Source organism: Gorilla gorilla, chromosome 10 (genome assembly GCF_029281585.2).
Source record: "Gorilla gorilla gorilla isolate KB3781 chromosome 10, NHGRI_mGorGor1-v2.1_pri, whole genome shotgun sequence".
NCBI classification, from domain to species: Eukaryota; Metazoa; Chordata; class Mammalia; order Primates; family Hominidae; genus Gorilla; species Gorilla gorilla.
In genome coordinates this window covers 120,022,444-120,046,467 of record NC_073234.2, presented here as the reverse complement: position 1 = coordinate 120,046,467, position 24,024 = coordinate 120,022,444, and the positions used below count along the sequence as shown (strand labels likewise).

At 45.7% G+C, this 24,024-nt stretch overlaps 1 protein-coding gene across 2 annotated transcripts in view; it reads right to left on the bottom strand.

The window, feature by feature from the left end:
- The window catches only part of CHST11 (carbohydrate sulfotransferase 11), a 305,452-nt gene that overhangs the window by 136,615 nt on the left and 144,813 nt on the right, over positions 1-24,024 (bottom strand). The window lies entirely within an intron of this gene.

Sequence of the window (24,024 nt, the reverse complement as noted above, 5' to 3'; positions counted from 1 at the left end):
ACATTGTAAAAGGAACCCACAGCTAATAAAGAGCCTGTGTCTTTTACAAACAAATAAGACTCCGTGTTTTAGGCTGGTGTCCTGAAGGAGGTTAAACAGTCCCCCTGTGTGAGTGTGGAAGAGCCACAGAACCTCACTGGGCCTCGATTTCCTCATTTGAAAAGAAACAAGCCACCAATGAAAAGGACTGGATCACCTCCAGGTACCTCCCAACACTACAAGACTCATCTTTTCTAATTATGTTCACACTATTAATTTGCTTCACAAATTCCTTCTTCATGGTGAGCTTGGAGGAAATGTTACATATTCTAAATTAGCAGGGTTCAAATTAATGAGCTTTTACTGTCTTCCGGGCAGATTTGGAAATGAAAAAGAAGACAGGGAAGAAAATGAGATTTAGTAGTGCTCACTCTGACACAAAATCACAGGTTCACATGGTCAATTTCAACTCCCAGGGCACCTGTTTTATGGAATCCTTAAGAAGACAGTTCAGAAATTTTGCTTTTTTCAGAAAAACAGCATGAGTGAGTTGACTGTTTGTCTAACAGTGGAAAGAAAAAGGATGGCCAGCTGGGCGTGGTGGCTCATGCCTGTAATCTCAGCACTTTGGGAGGCCAAGGCGGGCGGATCGCCTGAGGTCAGGAGTTCAAGACCAGCCTGGCCAATATGGTGAAACCCCATCTCTACTAAAAACACAAAAATTAGCCAGGCATGGTGGCGGGCACCTGTAATCCCAGGTACTCAGGAGGCTGAGGCAGGAGAATCGCTTGAACCCGGGAGGCAGAGGTTGCAGTGACCCGACACCAAGCCATTGTACTCCAGCCTGGGCAACAAGAGCGAAACTCCGTCTCAGAAAAAGAAAAAGAAAAAGAAAAAGGATGGTCACTGGGATCTTTGAATAGCAGAGTCAGGCACTAACACAGAAGGACATAAGTTACTGGAAGTCTATTTGCTTTTCTAGAACACTGGGGCATCTCCAGTTTGGCATCTCAGGAAACAGTGATTCTAGTGGCTTTAAAAGGTTTTGCATAGCTGCTTAGTCACAAGATGAGGCCTAATAACCACAATAGCAAAGTCTGATTCTTCACCTGGTGTTATGGAATGAGGTGGGTCCCCCAAAATTTGTATGTTGAAGCTCTATCCTCCAATGTGACTGTATTTGGAGATGAGGCCTTTGAAGAGGTAATTAGGGTTAAATGAGGTCATAAAGGCGGGACCCTAACCCAGAATGACCGTGTCCTTATAAGAAGAGAAACCAGGAGTGCACGGGCACCGTGGAAAGACCATGTGAGGACACAGCCAAAAAGGTGGCCGTCTGTGAGCCAAAAAGAGAGGCTCACCAGAAACCAACCTTACTGGCACCTGGATCTTGGGTTTCCAGCCTCCAAGACCCGAGTCAATAAATGTCTGTTGTTCAAGCCACCCAGTCCGTGGTATGTTGTTATGGCAGTCTGAGCTGACTAACACACCTGGGAAAATGTAATCCCAATACTAGCTAGAATTGAGAGCCTGCCACTGTCAGGCTCTGTGCTAACAGCTTTAAGTGCATTATACCACCTCATTCTCACAGTAGTCGTGTAAGGTATGTATGATTATTATCTTCATTTTACATGAATTCTTAACCTTTTTAACTTCTTCATTCATTTTTCCCACCTTCATTCATTTGATATGGCAAGCACAAATCATTCATTCATTCAACAAACATATCCCAAACACCATGCTTACAACTTTGTACAAAGCAAACCACTTTGATTCCAAGAAGTCCTATTAAGGGTACCAAATGCACTGCCCACATGGCCCGTATGCAATCCTGAGACCACACATTCAGTCTTAAGTACCCAGGGTGTCCACTCCTTCCATCCCTGTCTTCCTTGCTGTGACAATCATTTAATACCCATTGTTTCAAACCGTCTCCCTTCTTTTTCTTCTCCTGCCAATTATGCACCAACCCCTTTTCAAACCTCAAAATTGAGGTTTGCACATAATTGCTCTGACAATTCCCCTAGGATCAGAGGCCGGAATGGAGTGCATCTTAATGAGCTGCATAATTGCTCCTTGAAATGCTTTTCTTCAGCAGCCATTCTCTGAGATTCCGCTCAGCAATTCATTTTCCACATACCTTCCCTCCATCAAGGCTGCAGGCTTCACTCCCCCAGCCTGAGACACTGAGAACGAGTGCTGTGTTTCTCAGGAGCCCCCATTCATCATGGTCATTCTGTTCATTTGCCATTTTCAGAATGGAGATCAACTCAGACTACACAAGGCTTCGTGGCTACAGAAACATCACATGACAGCAACGGGAAGCTTTCAGAGGCTGGTGTGTTTCTCATACCCCAAAACAAGTTGAAAGTGATTGAAATTAAATAACCCTTTCCTGATTTCATAATGCAACTGCAGACAGCAGAGACGGCGAGATAGAACCCGGTATTTTACACCAAGGGCACATGAACTTTTTTTTTTTTGGAGATGGAGTCTCACTCTGTCACCCAGGCTGGAGTACAGTGGCGCAATCTCGGCTCACCGCAACCTCTGCCTCCCAGGTTCAAGCGATTCTCCTGCCTCAGCCTCCCGAGTAGCTGGGATTATAGGCATGTGCCACCATGCCTGGCTAATTTTGTATTTTTAGTAGAGACGGGGTTTCTCCATGTTGGTCAGGCTGGTCTCGAACTCCCAGCCTCAGGTGATCCACCTGCCTCGGCCTCCCAAAGTGCTGGGATTACAGGCGTGAGCCACTTCGTCCAGCCCACATGCACTTTTATCTACCACGGGTGGCCTGGACCTTGACCGTACATCAGCAATAAAACACTAATAACCAAATCAGGCACGGTACTTTACAGTTTACAAACAGCTTCCATTGTCTCACCAGCTCTTGAGGGAGGCATTATTATTCCCATTTTTAGAGGCTAAGGGCCTGACTCTGGGGAGCCTTCCTGACTTGCTCAAGAACACCCTTGCAGTGTGGTGAGGCTGGGACTTGAAGTCAAGACCTCTGGCTCTCGGCACAGTCTAAAGCAGGGAACCCCTGCGGATGAAATCTGGCCACGCCCATTCATTTACATATTGTCTTGGCTGCTTTCATTCACAAGGGCAAAGCTGAGTAGTTGCAACAGAGACCTAAAATATTTGCTGTCTGGCCCTTTACAGAAAACGTCTGCTGACCTCTGGTCTAGAGATTAATGCACCAACTTAGTTGAGCACTTTAGACTGCTTCAGCAGGGTGAGATGGCTTTGGGGGTGCTTTGGCTCTTAATGCGTGGACAATCATGAACTGAACACTGGACTGGGAGTTAATTGACCCTTGGCTATTGCTGTGGCTGCTGCTAATATACAATTACACACTTTTACCATGTGCTTGGCATGGGTCTCAGCCTTTTATTGCATTATCTTCATTTAGTCTTCACAACAAACCTGTGAGGTAGGTACATTATCCTTACATTGGGAGATGAGGAAACTGAGGCACAGTGAGGTTAAGTAACTTGCCCAAAGTCACCCAGCTAGTGCCTGGCAGGGGTGTCTGCTCTGAATCGGCATGCTCTTTGCCCTCTCTAGGCTCGACGTTCAGGTTTAGCCTTACCTGACATTTATTAAGAGCTTACTTGGCTGGGGAGAGTTATTTAATACTCTGATCTTCCTTCTCTTTGCACCATCTAAAATGGGAAGATAATATCTCCCCTGCCAACCTTGAGAGAATTGTGAGTTTCAATGAAGCTAGCCTATATGCGGGTACTTTGAGAATACTGTAAGAATTATATAATCATTTCATGAAGGAAAATCTTGACAAATATAACACCATTAATTCCAAATATTTACTCTGTCCTTTTAAAAAAAATAAATGTACTGACTAAACAGTGGTAGTACCTCCTACCTATAGGAACCCATCCACAAAACTGTGATCTGATATAAATTTCAGGTTGAATGTGTGGTTGTCAAAGAGTTCTTATGAATATGTACAAGGATTTTGGTTATCCACAAAACTGTGATCTGATATAAAATTTCAGGTTGAATGTGTGGTTGTCAAAGAGTTCTTATGAATATGTACAAGGATTTTGGTTGTATCAACTCAGCCTATTCCCTGTCGGTGTGTAAGCCATGATGTGCCTGTGGGGGTCACCGGGGTTGCCAGCTTATACCTAGATTTGCCAGGCATTTTCACAGTACCTCACTTGATCCTCAAAACAATTCTGAAAAAGGCAGTATCACCACCACCATCAGCATCCCATTTTCCAGACTCACCACGCTGCTGCCGGACTGCTTACCTGATGTCACAGACCTGGCCTCTCCCAGGCCTCCTTTGGACCCTGGTCTTGGGAGAGGGAAGCTTATCTCCAACTAAAAAGGGGTGTGTGCATGTTAGTTTTCTATTGCTGCTGTAACAAATCACTACAAACAACTGCTTCCATTCTGGAGGTCACAAGTCCTAAAGTCAAGGGGTTAGCAGGCTTGCGTTCCTTCTGGAGGCTCCAAGGGAAAATCTGTTCTGTGCCTTTTCCATCTTTTACAGGTCACTTACATTCCTAGGCTTGTGGCCCCCTTCCTCACATCACTCCAAGCTCTGCTTCCATCCTCACAACATCTCTTTTCCTGGCTTTGACACTCCTGCTTCCCTTATCATCCTGATGATTATACTGGACCCATCCGGATAATCCAGGGTAATCTCTCCATCTTAAAACCCTTAACTTAAACTGCCTTTGCAAAGTCCCTTTTGCCAAATAAGGTAACATATTCTTATTGCTTGGAAAAGGGGCAAGGCATTCTGCCTACCATAGCTTGGGAAGCCGTGACTGCAGGCCTTGGGTTTTGAATGGCCCTGGGCCAATGGCAAGGTCTAGGAAAGCACCAGAGAAAGACAGGATGTCTGCAGCCCATCGCCTTGACTGGATTTAACAGGCCGGGCCACACATGTTCATCTTTGAGGCTGGCTTGGCTTTTATTCTCCAAACAGATCCTTTGCCTAGGCCTTGATCAAGGTGCCCCCACAAACTGGGGGCTGTGGTCTGTGAGACTCCCCAAGATCCCACTGTGTCAAGCTTGAGATCAGCAACAACGCTGCTTTTGAAAGTCTGCCAAGGCTTTGGACAATGATATTTAGCAAGTTAAATTTGAAATGAACTGATAGAGGCAAGCAGGGTTCCTGAGGCTCAAGAAAGACTACACTCTGCGCTCAGTATTAGATAACAAATGGCAGCAATTTGCCATGGGTTGTTTTTGGCAAAGACTTATCTCAACAAGATACTTATCACTTCTTCCTCCCTGGTTTAGTTACACCATTAATATCCTGGGGAAGGAGACTCAATTATCAATTGCAATTGACTGTCATTCTCCTAGCTCCTGGTTTTTCTTTCAAGATTATCTAGGCCTGAATCCCAATCATTTTTGTTTTGTTTTGTGTTAGTGAAAAGAAAGTCACAATGTTCTATGCTATTCTCTGACACAACAATGAACACAACCAGCCAAGAAAATAAGCTCATTTTGCCACTTGCTCAAGAAAAATGACGCTTTACTCTGGGTAAGTAATAAAAATAAATAAATAAATAAATAAATAAATAAATAAATAAATAAATGGGGAATTTCCATTCCTTGCAATGCTTCTTATTAAGAGAAGGATTGGCAAATTAATTTTACTGTACTGATCTCTCAGGACCTCCGTTTTGAAAACAGCGCTAAATCAGCCCATTTCTTGGTACTGTTAAAGGCATGTTGGAAGAGAAGGCTATGGATGAGCATAAGGTTTGGAGATTATCTGTGGATTTCTATTTCTCATTCAATCCCTTTCCCCCATGACCGTGAATAATTGGATGTCAGCTGCTTCTGAACTCCCCTAGTATCTGCCAGTTCCTTGAAGACGTCACACTTCTTTTCAAACTCCAGCTCATTTATCCTGGAAAATGAAGGAAAACCTATGGAGAGCCGAGGCTGAGATTCTGAACTGAGATTAACTGTTCTATGAATGAAAGAAACTCAAATGAAGCGAGCAGAAGAAAATTGGGGGGGCACCATTTGGGAGCCATTCTGTGTGGTGACAAAATACCTTTGGGGGACATGTCTCAAGGCAGCCTTCAAGCCTCCTAATTTCCAAATGTCTCTTTAGCATGCAATTTCCCTACAAAATTCAATGAGATCTTCAAGTGGCCCCATCAGACCTAGGATGAAGGCTCATTGGGAATGACAATTATAGAATGACAAAGCTTCTGGGCTGAGGAGTTGGCTGGGCTCACCTATTGGCTAAGGGAACCGTTTCTCCCATTCAAATTTGGTCCTTCGCAAAGATGACAAGTTCCTCCTTGTTAATGAACTTTTGAGTTGCTCTTGAAAAGTAGAAACCAGAATGTTCCGTCTGCAAAAACCATGGGCTTAGCATGAGTTAATTTAATTCTTTACCCTTGGTGAATGGGTTTGCGAGATGAGTTAACCCTTTCTGAACCCAGAGCCAACCAAAACCCAGTAAGTCTATGGATCGGTGTAAACAGCCTTCTTCAAAATGGGCAGCCCCCAGATAAGCAGCCCCCACTCCAGCCTCTCCCAGTGCTTGTTTGGGGCTTGCTTTCACTCACTTAGGGCTTCTTGTTAATTAGGAAAGAGACCCCGAATCATTCTGATTCCTGTTTGAACACCAATTCTTGGTTGGGGCTTAGAAGAGAGCGCTCGAAACACGACCCAGTGGAGTGGCTAAAAATAGCCCTCCCCTGACGAGAAGAGTGAATTGAGAAGGAAATTACACATGGTTACTGTGCCTAGGCAGGGAAGAGCTCAAAAAAGAAACATCTAAAAGCAGCCTCCTAACATTTTTGTGTGTGTGCAGAAAATTAAAAAAAAGTTCCAAGCCCACAGAAGTCCTTCTCTGCAACTCCCGTTTCAAGCACAGCCTCTGGCCTGAGCAAACCCAGTCCTGGTTCAGGGATGCTCTGTCTGACTCAGGAGGGGTCTGAGTGAGTTTCTAGGAGAAGCTGACAATCCAGGAAACCGAGAGGTGTAGCTGGCACAGGCGCAGGTGGGCACGCAGCCCACCATGCCTTGCTCCCATTTCACTGAATCCTGCCTGCTAGGATGGGGGCTTTCAGGACCCTCCACCCAGGTGTGCCTGGGACAGTCATGGATGGTCTTCACTGTGCATTTCATTCCAGCTGACCACCCATCTGCGGGCAGGCATTGACTCAGCCCATTTACAAGCTCTGTATACTCCTTCCACAAACCACTGGAGAGGGAGGGGGTTTCATCCTGACTTAAAGACCAGTAAATTAAGAATCAAAGGAATTCAGGTCACTCATTTAATCAATGAGTCGACTCCAGTTGAGCTGGTGGAGGTGGCCTCGCCTGGTCCCATGAGCAATAAACAAGCTCCAGAGCTGGACTGAATCATGGTTCTGCAATTCCCCGAATAGGCTGGATGATGCTGCACACCAACAACAAAACGCCTCTCTAAGCTCAGGTGCCTCATCTGTAAAATGGGGAATGATGTATTTGAAAAGCAGTGAAAGGCTGTCTGAATGTGAGGGAGTAAGAAAGTCACTGGGCAAAAGAAACTTCTCTTAAAACACACTTACTAGGACCCAAATCATGATCACAATTTTTCTTTTAAAGAAAGAACAGTGGAAAGTTTTAAAGATGAGAACATAGAAAGAAAAAAGAAAAAAAATACTTGGCTAGGTGCGGTGGCTCATGTCAATAATCCCAGCACTTTGGGAGGCCAACGCAGGAGAACTACTTGACCCCAGGAGTTCAAGACCAACCTGGGCAACATAGTGAGACCCCATCTCTACCAAAAAAAGAAAACAACAACAACAATTAACTGGGTGTGGTGGCCCAGGCCTGTGGTCCCAGCTACTTGGGAGGCTGAAGTGGCAGGATCACTTGCGCCCAGGAAGCCAAACCTGCAGTAAGCCATGATCGCACCACTGCACTCCAGCCTGGGCAACAGAGCAACACCCGCTTTAAAAAAAAAAAAAAAGAAAAAGAAGAAGAAGCCAGGCACAGTGGCTCACACCTATAATCCCAGCACTTTGGGAGGCCGAGGCAGGCAGATCACAAGGTCAGAAGTTGGAGACCAGCCTGGCCAACGTGGTGAAAACCCGTCTCTACTAAAAATACAAAAATTAGCTGGGCGTGGTGGTGCACACCTGTAATCCCAGCTACTCGGGAGGCTGAGGCAGGAGAATCACTTGAACCCTACAGGTGGAGGTTGCAGTGAGCCGAGATCGCACCATGGCTCACCAGCCTGGGCAATAGAGTGAGACTCTATCTCAAGAAAAAAAAAAAAAAAGGAAAAAGGAAAGAAAAAAATATGTATCTGACTGTGTACTGCTAGCCACTGTTCTAGGCACTTTACACAAATCAACTCATTTAATTTTCAAAATAATCCAAAGAGCTAGGTATTGTTTTTCTTGTTTTTACATAGAAAGAAACTGAGGCACAGAGGGATTAGAAAACTGACCCCAAATTGCTCTGCCAGTAAGTATAAATTTGAACCGAGGCAACCTGACTCTGAGAATCCACAGTTTTAACTATTACACTTTGTGGCCTTGTTAGCTGAATTTAAATACGTGATTCCAGCTTTCCAGATGAGGAAACCTAGAAGTTGAAACCTAGAAGTTGAATTACCTGCTCAAAATCCCACTGCTAGTAAGTGGAAGAGGCAGGATTTGAACTCATGACGTAGGGGTCTAAATTCCATGCTCTTCCCACAAAACTGCATTGTTTGAGATTTGCTGCACCAGGTACTTGGGGGCCATGCAGGGAGGATGGGAGAATGGTAAGATGACACCTAAAAATGTCTTTTGAAGGAAAATGCTGGAGTGAAGGTGAGAGGCGGGCATGGAGAGCCTAGGTTGCCTCCTCCTTGTTTCTTGTGAAAAGTGAAGGAACAACCCAATCTATGAAGAGAACTATTAACAACTCTGACTGTGGCTACCCAGGGGACCCTATCCTCTAGCCCCACAAATCCCCTTCACTCCAGGGACACCACCCAGGCTGGACAGGTTCTCCTTTTACAGGTACTGCGGTGACCTCTGTTTCTAAAGGCACCCGTTCAATGCCACATTTCTCTTCTCCCTGGGTTGAGTCATATGAAATTATGAGTATTTACTGCATCCAGAGAGACCGAGAGGCTGCACATCCATCTGGCCCACCTTGGGACTCCAGCTCCCTGCCACGGACTAGTACTCCACAGCTGCATAAACACGGCCTTTTATTTTCCAGGGTTTCTGGAAGCAGAAGCATGCTACCTTCCAAGAGAGGTCAGGGCCTTTTCTGGTGTCCCGTCTCAGCAATCTACACAAACTCTGGGACCACTCGTCCTTTGTGACCTAACCTACTTGAGGGTTGCTTCTTCTAGGGCCTCCCAGGCTCTAAGAAGCCTTGTCCAGTTAATGATTGTGCAGACCACCTGGGAGTCCGTTAAAAAGTTTCCTGGCCGGGCACAGTGGCTCATGCCTGTAATCCCAGCACTTTGGGAGGCCAAGGCAGGTGGATCATGAGGTCAGGAGATCAAGACCATCCTGGCCAATGTGGTGAAACCCTGCCTCTACTAAAACTACAAAAATTAGCCAGGCGTGGTGGTGTGCGCCTGTAGTCCCTGCTACTCAGCAGGCTGAGGCAGGAGAATCGCTTGAACCCGGGAGGCAGAGGTTGCAGTGAGCCAAGATTGCGCCACTGCACTCCAGACTAGGCGACAGAGTAAGACTCCATCTCAAAAAAAAAAAAAATGTAGTTTCCCTTTGGCAGGCTGGGGTGGGGGCCAATTCTGTAATTCTAATAAGCTCCCAAGTGTGTCAGTGTTGCTGGTCCCTGGATCTGTCTTTGAGTAGGAAAAACCTAGAGAGGTGGTTCTCAAACTTGGTTGTTCATTGAGGGTTTATAGAAAATACTGATTGGGTGGACTGAGCATTGCAATTTTTTAAATTTCCTTTTTTGCTTCTAAAGTACAGCCAAAGCTGTGAACCCCTGCACTAAAAGATGGTGTTTCTTTTAGACATAGTGGATTTATAAGATGATGGAAGATTATCCGGCAGATGATGGAGTTCCATTGTCCAAGTGATCTTAGCCTCCACCTGCTCATTTGCTCCCAGGGACCATTTGCTCCTCTCTGCCTTTGTGTCTGAGTAACAATAACAACAGCAAATAGCAAACAGCCTTCACTTGGTGCCAGACACCTTTCTGAGCACTTCACATGTCCGGATTCATCAAATTCTCACAAAAGAGAGTAAGGTAGGGGCTACTCTTTTATTTTTATTTTATTTTATTTTGAGACAGAGTCTTGCTCTGTCACCCAGGCTGCAGTGCGGTGGTGCGATCTTGGCTCACTGCAGCCTCCACTTCCCAGGTTCAAGCGATTCTCCTGCTTCAGCCTTTTGAGTAGCTGAGACTACAGGTGCCCACCACCATGCCTGGCTAATTTTTGTATTTTTGGCAGAGACGGGGATTCCACCATGTTGGCCAGACTGGTCTTGAACTCCTGACTTCAAGTGATCTGCCCACCTCAGCCTCCCGAAGTGCTGGAATTACAAGCGTGAGCCACCGAGCCTGGCCAATTCTTATTCTCATTTTACAAGTGAGACAAGTGAGGCACAGAGCTGGTAAGAAGCTCTCCTACATCACACAGCTGGCAGGCGCTGGTGCTGGGATTTCAGCCCACGTGGGGCTAGTTCTAGAGCCTGTGCTCTTGACTACTTCTAGGCTGTGTGGCCTCAGACATTCATCTTTCTCTCAGAGCTTTTCTCCAAACACTGGATGGGACATGAGGCAGGAATCCAGGCAAGCACTGAGCTTGCCGAGTTCTCAAGAGCCAAGCTCTGCCTTGGCAGGATGTCTGTTATATCCATGGATATATCCGTGGATATTCCGTGAGAAACATGCTGGAGACAAAACAGATGGCCAGAGCGATTTCTCCAATACTCAAAACGACTGCCAGAACTGTGTATTTGCCATTTTGTGGCTTCAAGTCCCTGATTTAAGATGAAGAGACGGGAATGTTGCGAGAGGCCATTTTAGGCAGCACTGGAGTTGGCCTGGGCGTCACACCCCTGTGGCACATTCCAAGGACAGTCAGCTTCGTTCTAGGGCTGCCCAATGTCTGCTATGGCCTGCGGCAGGCCCAATCTGTCAAGTGTCTCCCAGTGCGGTAATGCAAACATTGAACAACAGAGGATCAGCTAGAGATACGGGGGCTGTTGACTTTTCTAGAAGTCTGGAGCTACAGTGGAACTCAGGTTTCATGCATCTTTGGCCTGCTTATCCTCTCTATCCAAGCAGAGGGGTGTGGATGGAGAATGCCTGCCCAGGAGGGACAAAGCTTCAGCCCCTCCAGTCAGTGCCTCTTCTACTTTCTCCCCTCTCCCCTCTCCCATCTCCCCTCTCACCTTGGCCAGATTTTAACTGTGCAAGGGAGAGTGGAGTCACTTGTTCTTCCGTGTGCCACCCTCCTGTGTCTTTGCTCTGTCAGGATGACCAAGGCTCTACACACACACACACACACACACACACACACACACAAGCATGCATGCACACACACATGCACAAGCATGCATGCATACACACATGCACACACACACACACACGCCTAGTCTAGGTCCATCTCTATGCTCCTCCAACGTCATGTATTAAACTCATATAGGACATCATTTTATAATTTTTTTAATTAAAAAAAAATCCATCCAGGCTGGAGAGCAGTGGCACAATCATAGCTCACTGTTGCCTTGAATTCCTGGGCTCAGGGGATCCTCCCATCTCAGCCTCCCGAGTCAGCTGGAACAATTGGTGCACAACACCATGCCCAGCCAATTCTTAAATTTTTTGTAGAGACAGGATCTTGCCATCTGGCCCAGGCCGGTCTCAAACTCCTGCCATCCTCCCACCTCAGACTCCCAAAGTGTAGGGATTACAGGCATGAGCCACTGCGTCTGGCCAGGACCTCATTTTATAATGGTCAGTCAGTTTACTGGCTTGATACCCCAATTAGAGCACAAACTTCCCCAGACTTATTGAGGTTAATTTGGCAAATAAAAATTATATATATTCATGGTATACAACATGATGCTTAGATAGAGAGATAGATAGTGAAAATGATGACCACAATCAAGCTAAGTAACACATCTATCACCTCACATAGTTATCATTTTTCGTGTAGTCAGAACATTTAAGATCTGCTTTCCTAGCAGAATTCAAGACTACAATATATTATTATTAACCATAGTCATCAAGCTGTGCATTAGATCTCCAGAATTTATTCATTCTGTCTAATGAAACTTTGTACCCTTTGACCAACATCTCCCTGTTTTCACCACCTCTGGTAACCATTCTGCTCTCTGCTTCTACCAGTTCAACCTTTTTAGATTCTACATATAAGTGAGATCATGTGGTATTTGTCTTTCTGTGCCTGGCTTATTTCACTGAGCATACTGTCCCTGTATTAGTCCATTCTTGCACTGCTATAAAGAACTACCTGAGACTGAGTAATTTACAAAGAAAAGAGGTTTCATTGGTTCCACAGGCTGTACAGGAAGCATGGCTGGGGAGGCCTCAGGAAAGTTACAATCATGGTAGAAGGCGAAGGGGAAGCAGGCACATCTTACATGGCCAGAGCAGGAGGAAGAGAGAGAAGGGGGAGGTGCTACACACTTTCAAACAACCAGTTCCCATGAGAACTCACTCACTTTCATGAGAACAGCAAGGGGGAAATCCACCCCATGATCCAATCACCTCCCACCAGGCCCCTCCTCCAACACTGGGGACTATAATTCGACATGAGATTTGGGGACGGGGGTGACACAAATCCAAACCATATCAGTCCCCCCAGGTTCACCCATGTTGTAACCAAGGGCTGAAAACTTCCCTCTTTTTTAAGGCTAAATAACATTCCATTTATATATATCTATATATCTATATCTATCTATCTATCTCACATTTTCTTTATCCATTCATCCATTGATGGACATGTAAGTTGATTCTGTATCTTTTTTTTTTCTTTTTGAGACAGGGTCTCCCCAAGCTGGGGTGCAGTGGCATGATCATGGCTTACTGCAGCCTCAACCTGACCTCCCTCAGTCTCTCGGGTACCTGGGGCTACAGGCACGTGCCACCATGCCTGGCTAATTTTATTATATTTTTTGTAGAGACAGGGTTTTGCCATGTTGCCCAGGCTGGTCTCAAACTCCTGGGCCTCAAGCAATCTGGCTGCCTCAGCCTCCCAAAGTGCTGGGATTACAGGCATGAGCCACCACACCCAGACTGATTCCGTATCTTACTGTTGTGAACAATGCTGCAACTCTGCTACAGTGAGAGTGCTGGTGTCTGTTTCAGATGCTGCTTGCACTTCCTTTGGGCATATACCCAGAAGTGGGATTGCTGGATCATATGGTAGTTCTGTTTTTAATTTCTTGGAGAACCTCCATACTGTTTTCCATAATGGCTGTACCAATTTACATTCCCACCAACAGTGCACAGGAGTTCCCTCTTCTCCATGTCCCTGCCAACCCTGATCCTTTATCTTTGCTAACAGAAGGACTTTTATCTCAAAAGCCGTAGTATCTAGCAGAACACGACACACACAGTAAGCACTAGGGATTGAATTGTGTCCCCTCCAAAATTTGTAAGTTGAAGTTCTCACCCCAGCACCTTCAAATGTGAGCTTATTTGGAAATAGGGTCATTACAGATGTAATTAGCTAAGATGAGGTCATACTGGAGTCAGTGGGCCCCTACTCCAATATGACAGTTGTCCTTATAACAAGGGGAAATGTGGACACAAAGCCAGGCACCCACACAGGGGGAGCACCATGTGAAGATGAAGGCAGCAATCAGAGCAAGGAAGCCAAAGATCACCCTCAAACCAGGAAGCTAACAGACAGGCCTGGAACAGGCCCTTCTTCACGGCCCTCAGAAAGAACCAATCCTGCTGGCTTCTTGATCTCTGACTTCCAGCCTCCAAAACTGTGAGATGATACATTTCTATTGTCTAAGCCACCCAGTCTGTGGTATGTTGTTACAGCAGCCCCAGCGAACTACTACAGTGAATATGCAATCAGTGAGGGAGGCAGGCTGGGGTGTGAGGGAATTCCAGTTCCATTTCACGCAGTGCGTATTTGCTGCATGCCACACACTATAGAAGAAGGAGGAAAGGAGGTAGGAGCGGAAGGAATTGAGAAACAGGGCTGAGTGTGGGCTAAGCGGCGAGGGAGGGTGGGGTCTGGGCTTAAGCAGCCCCCTAATCCCTTCCTAGTCCCGTGACTTGCTTTCCCCAGTTCCTTCACGCAATCCCCTGCCTCCTATTCTCTCCAACCGCCTCACACCTGTCGCACACTAGTCACATAACGTCTTATGAAATCAAAGTTGAGATATAATGACTGATGCGTTTCAAAGTGTTAGCCCTTCCACAATACTCACACTTACACTTTCCGGAAGGAACTTCTGGGGGAAACATCGGGCATCAGCATGAATCGGAGACTTGGGACAAAAGTGCCATACTCTTCACTGGGTCCCAGGAAACCGTCCACCCTGATGTCCAGCCGCCTCTGCACCTCTAGGGGAGTGAAGCCCTGGTCACCTCCCCATGCTGAACTCACATGAGGCACAGGAACAAATGGCTTCATTCACTGCCCAAACATCCACTGGGTACCTTTTCTGGGGCTGGCCCATAGTAGCTACTGGACACCCCAAGATGAATAAGAAAGACATAGCTCCTTCCCTCAAGGGGCGCAAAGCCTGGTGGAATCGTTTTAAATGAGTGAGATTAGTGTCATAACATGGGCAGGATGCAGGGACAACGGGGCATTTTACAGACCAGCACTGTCCAAAACAGTAGTCACAAGCCACGTGCAGCTACTGAGCACTTGATGTACTGCCTGTCCCAATGGAGATGTGCTGTAGGTGTCAAATACACATCAGATTTCAAAGACTTAGCATGAAAACACAAACATAAAATATACTAATACATTTTTTATCGACTAAATATGGAAATAATCATTTTTAGGTACACTGGGTTAAATTTTAAATATTATTAAACTTAATTTCACCTGTCTTGTTTTTCCTTTTCAAAATGTGGCTACCAAAAAATTTCAAATGACATATGTGACTTATATTATATTGCTAGTGGGCAGCACCATTCTAGAAGGACATTTCACCGGAGCTTGGAGGAGAAAGAAAAAAATCAGAGCTTCCTGGAGGAGGTTTCTTGCATGCAAATAAAAAAATCAGCATTGACTGGGCATCTTGCCATGTGCCTGGGATTCTATATATTTTCTAATTTAATCCTTAATAACTGAACCACAAGCATTTTATTCCTGTTTTATAAACAAGGTCTCCAGTGCTCAAAAAGGTTCAGCCATGTGCCTCAGATCTCAGAGTAACTAGTGTGAAGATGGGGTGGAAACTCTCCCGAGATCTGCGTGGTCCATCAGACCCACAGACTCCACTGGGAAAGGAAGATGCGTGCTGCCGCCACCCTCTCACCCCCGATGTCTCTCCTACGGTCAGTTTCAGAACAAGCCAGGGCTTTGTTTCAGTTCTATCCATTCTGACAAGGTTAAAATCCAATTGGCTGAGAAGCTACTTGAGTTGTGTCATTTACAGAAAAATCACATTATGTGGAGGCCTCTTATAATTGAGGGTAATTCAGGAAATAACTTTCTGAAAATGGCAGATTGTACAGCTGTGTTACCATGTGGAAATTGCCGAGGTCATTTGGTCACTTGAATGCCCTTTTCCAGTTTAAATATGTCAGATTATATTCATACAGACTGACACAGAAAAACTCCATTAGCGCATTGAGCTTACTATCCAGATTTGAATATATTGGATCAAATTAGGCTTGATCCTGAAACCTCTGTTTCTGAAGCAGAACAACTGCCTATAAAGAAAGCTTGAGTTAAATGTGGACTAATCAATGAGATCAATGCTTTCACATGAATACAACCCAGAGATGAGGTCTTATTTAGCAACCATTACAGAGTACCTAACTAGGCATTGGGAGTATAACAGACATGCCCACAGAAGACTTTTAAAATATGAAAGCTGCATCTGCACATTTTGTAGAATAAAGGTTGAGTGAACATATATGTAACACATACCACAGACACACACACACACACACACACACACACACACACACACACACAGAGGCACTCATGGCTTTATAAATCAGTGCATCAAGCTTGCTGATCAATACAGACTCTGCTAGAAACAAATAAATCAAAATTGTTAGGAAGTACTCACAATGAAGATAGCTAGTAGCTTCCAGGCAAGAGGAAATCATCCATCTTATTATTATTCAACAAAATTCCAAATGTGCATGTTCAAAATGTCTGAGCCTATATTACAGAGCACAGCAAGGGCCCAGTCCCCTAAGAAAATTCCCAGGTTACCTAACTCCATCCAGAAAATGAATGGCTACTGATTAACACCAACTCTGACCTTGCCACTGTCCTAGGTGCTTTTCATACAGAATTCTGAATCTCACAAACCTGCAAGACTGGTATCAAGCTCTGATTTTACAGATAACCAAGGCTTGAACAGGGTAAGTGACTGCCCCAGGTCATACAGCTGGGCTGGGACTCCCCACTTCCTTCAGGCATCCAATCCTTTCCTCTAAACCCAAATTGTGTTTGACTGTCATGTCCCCTGGCTTGACTGGAAATCCTTCCTGGCTTGACTGGAAATCTGACCGGGAAGCTTCCCTGGTTCAAGAATAATGCACCCACTAGCCACAGTGAAAGAGGTAGTTCACTGTCCGTGGTTTTTTGCAATGGGCCTCGCTAGTCTATTGTAATTTGCAATTAATAATGAAGCATTCTCCCAAGTACTGTGTGTAAGATCAGGTTAATGTAATATTTCATCTTTGCCAGCCAGCTGCCAGGCTGGCAGTAAGCATTATCTTTGCATAAGGAGTCGGTCTACAACCAAATCAATTAATCCCTCTTTGGCTGGTAGACAGCTGCTGAGTCAAAGAAGATAATTAGACGAACTCGTCATTTACCAGGTGGTTGGTAAATAAGGGATTAATTGACCAGAGTTGGGGACAGTACAAAGTCTGCTCTTTCATGCCTTCCCCAGCATATGTGACCACTCAGCATCGTTCTTCCTGAACAGCATTCAAAAGGCGGAGGGCCCTTCTCATTCCATGCTCATTTCTATGATTGTAACTGATCCTTCAGAAATGTCCATCTGACGCCTGGCCTGGAGCAAGTCTGAGTTTCCCTTCTTACTGGCTCAAGACAGAAGTGGCTCAAGGGTCCCTTTCACAGGGCTCCTCCCAATACTTTGGCTGAAGACTTGGCATCTCGGATTGGCCCACATGCTGCTGGCTGGATGTCTAGCACTATAGGCATCGGACCCACAAACCTCCAAATGGAGTAGATGAGGGACAATGATCTCTGTGTCCTAGTGGAAAACACAGACACAGAGCCTTCATATAGAAAGACAGTAGAAACTACGTAGAGTGAACAACCTCAGCATATATGCTTTGAGTTGCTTTTCACATAATGGGTTATGTCCTGCATTGTGACTCTCTGGGGTTGGTGTCATGTGGGTGGTAAAAAGAGTTTACCAAGGGAATTGTAGGTAAAGAAAGGCAGATTTATTAGAAAAAGTATGAAAACACATTGCAAGGGAGCAATGGGCAGGTCAGCAAGAGAGGAACTGACTGCAAGTAGACAAAGGCTTGCTGGGGATTTTATAGGATGGTGCTTGTGCTGTGTGCTCAAGAAGGCTTTGTGCAGTACTGATAGTGCCAAGGTTTTAGTGAACTAACTTGCATTTTTCTATCAGCCGAGGGTCTGGTGATAGGTGGGTGCAGGAAGATGGCGAGTTATTTGCACAGGAGGACTATGTGTCCTGGAATGTGAAGAAAGGCAGATATATAGCTTATCTGCTTTCTCTTTTGGTTTTCCCTTGGTCCTGCCAGCCTGCTTCTCCCTCCCTAAATTTGCAAGTTATAGGTCATCTTAGAATCAAAGACTTTTAGTACCAGAGAGTAGGGGGTGCTTAAAGACCCTTCAACTCAGGGCTTCTGAACCCTGGCTACCCATTAGAATCACTTAGGGAGATTTGAAAAATATCAACACCCCAGCCCTCACCCAGAACAATAAAATCAGAATCGCCAGCAGTGAGGCCTGCGCACTGGTCATTTCCCAAAAGCTCCCAGAGTGGTCCTAATATGAGGACCACAGGCTTGATAAACACTGATCCAGTCTAACCCCTTCATTTTATAGATGACAATGCTGAGGCCTGGAAGGGGACATTACCTGCCCTGGAGAAGCCCCACAGTTAGCAAGTGGCCAAAGGAGAAGCTAGGTTATAAGATGCACGCCAGTTTTTGTGGGCTCCTCGTGACCTCCAACCCTGCCAATAGGTAAAAACCAGATGGATTGGAAATGACCAGAATGGCAGACATGACCCGATCCACATGCTACCAACCTGCCACTCCTGCCCCCTCTCTGATCCGCCCCTGGCATCACCTTCACTCCAGCCACAAACCCCTCACAGTTCTCTGAATGCGCCATAGACTGTCTCCCTGTGGCCTCGCTGATGTTCCCCGTTCTGTGATGCTCTCTCTCTTCTTCAACATGGGGAAGTGTGCTGTGTCTTCAGAGACCGGACTCAAATCCTGTATAAAGGCCCCCACTGCGCACCGCCCCTCAGAGGCTAACCACTCACTCCTGATTCTCTCATAACTTTGAAAAAAGCTTCTATTATACACCGCTTATCAGGTTACATGACCTAGGTGCCTCTCCTCCCCACGCCCTTTTCCTCTGTTTATTCTACAAGTGTCCATAGAAGGAACAAATTTTGTCAAGCATTGCTGAAAAAGCTATTTAGGTTGGGGCTAAGAGAGTCCCCCGCAACTGCCCCAACAACCTTTGGACTATTACAAGCTTTTATCAGTCTAAAACATTCAATGAAATCAATGAGCCCACCTTCCAAATGTCACCAAGATGCTCTATCCCACCGCAGAATTCTCAAGGGTGACTCCTTCTCTGACAGCTCCAGCCAGGAGACAAAGGCCTGTCCTTCACTGGGCTATCAGGTTCACTAAGCAAAAAATAAATCTGCAATTTTTATTTATATATTTATTTTTTTATTTATTTTTATTTTTTGAGAAAGATTCTCACTCTATCACCCAGGCTGGAGTGTAGGGGCATGATCTTGGCTCACTGCAACCTCTGCCTCCCAGGTTTTCCTGCCTCAGCCTCCCGAGTAGCTGAGATTACAGGCACGAGCCACCATGCCGGGCGAATTTTTGTATTTTTGGTAGAGGCGACATTTCACTATGTTGCCCAGGCTGGTTTAGAACTCCTGATCTCAGGTGATCTGCCCACCTCAGCCTCCCAAAGTGTTGGATTACAGGCGTGAGCCACTGTGCCCAGCCTGTAATTGTTTACAGCTATTGTCCATTCCATGCCATTCCAGAAGTCCTGGCCCCTGCTTTTGTGAATTTTGCAACTGGTCCTGAGCACACCTCAGGTCTCGCTTGAGTCACTGGGAAAGAGAATCTCAAGGAAGCATGTTTTCACCTGGGAAAAATAAAGCACCAGCCTCTCCTCATCCTGCAACCTAGCCAGGCTTCATAGGCCTGGCTCTCCCATTTAGGAGCTGTGTGATTGGCACATTGCTCAACCCTCTGAGCCTCAGTTAACATAACTAAAAAATGGGGTTACTGGAGACCTTCCTCTTCGGGTTGTTGGAAAGATTCCATGAGACGTGTGAAAAATATGTAGAATGGTCACTGGCATGTATTATACATTTAGTAAATAGTAATTTGTCTTCCTTTTTCTCTCTCATCCTCTTTCCTTCCGACCTTCCTTCTCCCTCCTCATCCTCCTCCTCATCCTGCTTCCTGGAGTCTAACTGATGGAGAAGTAAGTTTACTTTAGCAGCCTGAAGACTTGACCAATGAGGAGCCACCATGTAACAGAGATTTCAGTGGGGGCCTCCAAGATCTTGTCATTCTCAGTTTTCCTGGAGCCATTTCCCCCCACCCCCCACCCAGAGAGTTCCCCAGAATTCCTCTAAGTCCCTTGGACACTGTTTGGTCCTCAGAGACCCCTAGAACAATTGGATCTGCTGTGCCCTATGCAAACCCCCTAGACTCAGCGCTTATAAATTCACGGACAGCCCTGTGCTGTGAGTCTCTCCCCTTGGAACATGGTAATCACAGAGCAAGTGTAAATGCTAAAGAAAGAACCAAACAGGGCAGGGCTGAACCACATGAGTGATGCTGTGAAGATTTCAGGGAACCCACGAGAGGACCAGGAGGTGGGCGGGGCAGAAGGACAAGCTGTCTCGCCCTAGCTGGCATTTAGGGGAAATTAGGCCCTATTAATGGCTGACAATGCAGCTCTGCCCTGTGCCTCTGAACTGAGCCAGAGCGGCCCGCAGATGTGCTCGGCCCACAAATATGCAGTTGACACCTCCTGAACTTTCGGTGACTTGATTCCAGCTGATCTGATCGGCAATTACATTTTATTTTGGGGCCAAGGAAACAGCAGAGAACCAGGAAAATTATAAGACATCAGAGTACAGTTTTTCTAAGAATATCAACTCCAAACTTTTTTTTTTATTTTTTATTTTTTTGAGACGGAGTCTGGCTCTTTCGCCCAGGCTGGACTGCAGTGGCGCAATCTCCGCTCACTGCAAGCTCCGCCTCCCGGGCTCCCGCCATTCTCCGGCCTCAGCCTCCGGAGAAGCTGGGACTATAGGCGCCCGCCACCACGCCCATAGAATTTTTTGTATTTTTAGTGGAGACGGGGTTTCGCCGTGTTAGCCAGGATGGTCTCGATCTCCTGACCCCGTTGTTGTTTTATTGGTTAGGGGTTTGCAAGGCACTAAAATAAGAAATCTTGGACACTAAAATAAAAAACTCTGTACACTCAAATCAGATTATAGCCAATTTCCCAATATTATAGCCAATTTTCCCAGATTATAGCCAAAATTTCCCAATTTTCCCAACCCTTTGTCCAGTGAAAATCTGGGTTTGATTTTTTTTTTTTTTTTTTTTTTTTTTTTTGGAGAGGGGATGGGGTAACTCCCACCAAGAGAACTCTGCTAGTAACAGCAAGTACAGCATAGAGGTAAAGAAATTTGGATTTGTAGTTTGTTTTGGGGTTGAATTTCACTCTGTTTATTACTAGTTTTGTGGCCTTGGATAAGTTACATGAAGTTATTGGCCTCAGTTCCCCCATCCATAAAATGGGGATATAAAACCTAGCTTGGGGCTTATTATTACAAGGATTAGATAAGATGTTTATAAGCATCTAGATAGTATCTGGCCTATGGTACTGGTAACAGAGTAACTAAGATGACATCTTCTTGTCATAATGTTGGTTTCTTATCACCTAAAATAAACAGTTCCTGTTTTCACCATTATATATCAAGCCCAAATAAGCAGTCAGTACAAAAAACGGAAACACCAGCTCGGGGAGCAGTTTGGTTTCTAGCAACTAGAGGGTTTGTCATCTGCCTCAGTGATAACATCATTCCGGGCTCAGCAGCTTCAACAGCTTGGCTGGTAGGGAAATACAAGAAACTGCAACTGAGCCCAATCAGGTGCAAAGTTTGTAAATGGCTCATGGACACAAAACCAACTAAACTCAATAGAAGCTCTCACTCCCTTCTCTCCTCAACTCCCTGGCCCACGGCAGCCCAAATGATCACCAAGACAGTTTCTCTGAAAAGTGCCACTTACTGAACTTGCGTGGGATGGAACATAATTACAGCTTGTAAAGGAAACCAGCCTAAGAAAAAACATCCCGAGGAAACGAGGTGATTTTCCTGCAGCTACATTTCCCTGGTTGCTGGCTAATGGGGCCAGACAACTTGCCCAAGACGTCCTTGAGGGAGGATGGTGACTCACCCACCTACGCCCTCCCCAATGCCTCCCAGAGCTGCTCTCCAGCCCTAGTTTCCCTCCCAAGTCCCAGGCTACTGCTCAATAGGCCTGTCATCCAGACAATGCTCAGAACACTACCGGAAGGAAGAGAGGGCCCCTACCCAGGACAGGCATCTCTTCTATGACTGGTTTACAATGGGACCAAGCAGAGTCTGCCTCGCCAGTCAACTCATTGCCCTCAACTCTGAGCCCAGAGTTATCAGCCACAAAAGGCTAAGCACACACCCTCTCCACCCTTTTGTGCTCAGCGCCTAGTGCTAAGCTGCTAAGCTACTAAGCTATATGTTCCTAGGTACATGTAACAACACATGAAGAAATGAATGAAAAAAAGGAGTGAATGAACCCATGAAGGAGCAAACTCCACAGGAAGCTCCAAGCAAGACACATCACCACATGCAACACTGCAAGGCAGGTATTGTTCATGCCACATTATAAATCAAGGAAAGAAATCTCAGAGGGGTTAAGTAAACACCCCATAGTCACATAGCTAAGAAATGATGAAACTAGGCTTTGAACCCAGGTCTGACTCCTAAGTCAAGGCTTCTGATATGGAAGCCACCCTCCTGACCACAAAAATGACAAATCATACTGACAGAGCCCCTGACACATCAGAATTATTTCATCCTCCCAACATTCCAGGGAGAGTTTTAGGTAGGAAAACTACCTAAAGAGAACTCATCATATATTCAGGGTTGCACAACTAGTTAGAGATGAAGCCAGGATTTGAACCTGGACTTTCATGTTTTGAATCACAAGTATTTGAGAGCCCTGTGTTAGGTACTGAGGAGCCAACAGTGAACAGGACAGACGCAGTCCACGGACCTTCCATCCACAGGGGCGGTGACTTCAGATATAGCTTTTCCCGTGACACCATATGTTACCCATAAAATTTGCAGCAGTGTTTCAGTAGTTTTGTTTTGAAGGAGAAAATGATCTGAGAACAGAGGATATCAACAAAAAGATGGGAATGGTTTGCATCTGAGGAGCCTGTGTTGTTTTTGACACGGGTTACCAGAAATCCTATCCTTTGTTGAAGCACAGTTCTGCCTCTTCCTTAGGACAGGGTGTGTGTGGACAGGATGGGAGACCTGCCTATAATATGCAGATTTTTTGGGCACCAAAGGGAACCCAACTATCAAATTCCCCACTGAGTCACCACTGAACCCGGTACAGGAAGCCTCAGGCAATACTGACTTGGCAATTAATGGGCTAATCTGGCCAAGTCACACCTCAAGACAGGGCATGAGTTAACCTAATTAGGCCACCCATGATGCATAAATTCAGGAGTCCATTTTTCCAGAAGGGAGTGCAGGTGAGAGATTGGGAAGGGGGGTAGGGGGCATCAGATAGTTCTCAAGTGCATCCCTTTACAAGAGTTCTAAAAATTCGACACCTTTGAGGCCCGTGCATTATCTTCCTCCACCAGGTACCTTGGTCCAAAGAAATATTAAATTTAGTCAGAGACTGTAGCCAAAGCAGTACATTTTTCCCTCTTTCTCTACGGCTATCGAAGGTCCACTGATGCTGCTGCTAGTTGTTCACTTACCAGTTCTGGGCATCAAGTGCTAATTAATGTTCCTACAAAAGGATCAGCCCCAGAGTCTCCACATCAAGACCCACACACACCACTGAGGCTGTTGCCATGGCAACCAGGCCTCCTAACTTTGCACTAGCTTTCCACAGAAGACACTTTTCCTTGGTTGGAGCTTTTTTTTTGCTCAAAGAGGAGCTCTTTTCATAATTGATGGCACAGAGGCCACGTTTGCTGCCTCATTAAACTAACGAGTTAGATTTACTGAGGCAGTCACTTAGCAAAAGGTCCCTGCTCGCAAGGGAGTTTGCCAAACTGGCACAGTGAGGTGGGACATCACTGGGCTTTAATAAGTGGGATGTGGGAATGGGTGTCAAGTGTACCCATGTGCAACTCTTCCTTTGGGGATACCAAAGGGAAGACTGCACAGCTTCGGTGGACCTTTAATTCCTGAGTCCCATTGCTTGGACTTGAGACTGTTAATCTCAGGAGTTCAAACCCTGGGCAGGTCTGAATGCTTAGCACTAAACCTAGGCATTTCTCTAATTCTAAACATCCCCTGCTAGATTTGTCAGAGATGCTACATAGAAAAAGGGTGACAGAGAAAGCAACCACTGAAGGTA